Raw genomic sequence first — 2,922 nt, 5'->3', positions numbered from 1 at the left:
AAATAAAAAAGGGTAGGCCAAACACACCATGGAGGTGGATAGTATAAGAATGCATAATGGTGATAGAATATGATTCATAAACACGAATCAAGATCTTTGCTTAACTAGAAAGTTGATAGGGAGTGTTTGGGGGTGGAGGGGGGCCCTACCAATCTGAAGCCATTGCAAACACATTCAATAATGCATTGTCGGCTATGCTGATGAGAAGTTAGGTCACCAGTTAAGCATGATCCATTCATACTCCTCTTAATTAACTTTTAACATTATTATTAATTTGCACTTTCTTAACCAGCCTGTCCTTTTCTTAGCTAATTAACCAAGTTTTCAACTACTAATATTTCCTTTTAATTTCCCTGAATTCCTGTCATCACCTAATAATGATGAACACCTGTGCATGTGTAATACAAATATTGCCAATTTTCATCTTATAATTATACATTGTTTGTATTTTTTAAATTTTTTTTATGAATTTAATCGTAAATATCTCATATTTGATCCTATTTAATAAATTTAGTTCTGTATTAATAATTTTGGTGCTAACGACGTATTATTACAAATAAAAAATAACATCTATTCCATTACTGAAGGGGGCCAAAATTATTAGCACTGGACTAAATTTGTCAAAAAAATTAACCAAATATGAGATGTTTAAGATTAAACTCATAAAAGAAATAACTAAATGTATATAAAAAAAATATAAAAGTACTAACAACCCATAGCTGCAATATCATAAATGTAATTTTGCGTATTTATATTTGTCCTTATTGTATGACAAGTATGACAATTCTTTTTCCTTTGATAAGCTTTTCTAGGAAGATAATTAATTTGTAAAACTACATTGTTACTCTAAAATAATTATTGAATCTAATTACACAAACACTTCATATCTTGATAAAATTAAAAGTACGTCCCCTAAGTTTATAGTTGTAGTTTACGTCACCACCTCCTCAAGAGTGAGGAGCGCAACCTATATATACAAACACCTTTTGATGTAACTTACATCGACATCCTCATGTAATGTATAATTAAATTTAACTTTTGAAAATATCGATGTAATTCGCTCTATATGTAGATTATATATATATATATATCCTGCAGGTAGATTTTTACATGAATTGGACTTAAAGGCACCTAACACTGTCAAATACGTCGCATCAATATAATGTAGATCATACTATTAATGTTCACGCTCATTATAGTTGAATATAAGAAAATCCATATTCTTGGTGTAAATATCGTCATTTTAATTTTGATTTTCTTTCTTTTTTTCAGGTGGATGTGGGGTGGAGAGGTGTTCGTCAGATGCAAACACATAATTATAAATTCAATTAATTTATGAATAGATGGCCCCATGACCCAGCAAAGGTGTGATGCACTCAGCTATAGTATTTGGATCCATTCGTATATATAGGTTAAAAATTATTGAATTTTAGTCTCACCACTCTATAATTTTTATTTATTTATTTATTTCTAAGTTGTGCTAGATATATAAACCAAACGATTTGGTTTAATTAGATAAAAAATTAACAGCATGATCTGCAACACGACTGTTAATTGTTCAGTACCAAATTGAAAGTTGGGCGGAAACATGCTTGCTTAAGCAAATTAATATTTAAATATTTGTATTGATTATAATTAACGAAAGATGCATTGTCCATTCCGAAATGTTTAATTAATTTTTCAATGAACGGCTGATCTTTGTTTTTATATAACTCATTACACCATGCTGTTTTTAAATACCTCAATAAATATATTTAAAAAAATCAATAATTAAAAATAAAATTAAAAATATATTCATGTTCATGAAATTCCAACATCTGATCTACGTACATGTAATCACAAATTGTTTTGATTTAATATTCTGTATTGGGCATTGACATGGTTGAGATCGATAGATTAAGACAAAGTATTGTAATAAAATAAAAGCGGAATCCTCCCGAACTCGGCCAATCTAATTAATATGATGCTAATTAATCAAACCTTAAATTTAATTATATTAATTAAGTAGAGGGAACAAGTGGATATGTAATCACGTCACCGCTAGTCTTTTTGTCGCTCGTGTGCACAAAAGTCACAATGTCTAACGTTAGTGCTCCTCAATCATTCAATAATGTCTAATGCCGTATTATTTAAGTATCAGAAAAGGACAATAATAATGTTTTATTTTTTCTATCATCTTTTAAACAGGATAATCATAATGTTCTTTGCTGCCAAGTATATATATACATCATGAGACGTACGGAGACTTGAGTACACTACACAAAAATAAGATCGTAAATGATTCGAATCGAATTAAATATATTATTATTTTCAAATTTATTTAAATCGTTATTGGGTTTTAAAATTTATATTGATTTAATTGAGCTAAGAAAAGTTTTAATTGGATCGAATGAATTCGAGTAACTTGATATTTTTAAGTATATTTTATTTTTTTCACTAATCGAATCGAGTTAGAAAGTTTATCGAATAAAATTTTTTATTTAAAATTTGGTCATTTATTAAGGTTAATAAATCGAGTTCCATTGATATTTTATCAATGAATTTCAATCGAGTATCAAATAGTTTGATTTATCTTCGGTTCCACAAGAAAATGAGAATATCAATAAAATAAATTCAATTTAAGCAAAAAACTATCACTAACCGTGTATGTTTTATAGTAATAGGCTTTACAATTTTAATGGCGATAAAAACTGTGTAAATAGTAATTGCAAAAGGATTTATGTATAAAAATTTTACTATATATAAGTGATTACTGACAAATGTACTATAAGAAATATAATACATTAGTCATGATTAAAAATAAATAATTGCAGCAAATAGTCATTTACGACGGTCATGCAATAATGGTTTGCCGTAATTTTCCAAAGAGACTAAAAGACATGACAAATCTTTTTATCATGGTTCTTCAGTGTGATAAATAAT

The sequence above is a fragment of the Sesamum indicum genome, linkage group LG15 (assembly GCF_000512975.1).
Source record: "Sesamum indicum cultivar Zhongzhi No. 13 linkage group LG15, S_indicum_v1.0, whole genome shotgun sequence".
In the NCBI taxonomy this organism is placed as follows: Eukaryota; Viridiplantae; Streptophyta; class Magnoliopsida; order Lamiales; family Pedaliaceae; genus Sesamum; species Sesamum indicum.
Note: the sequence above shows the minus strand (reverse complement) of the source record.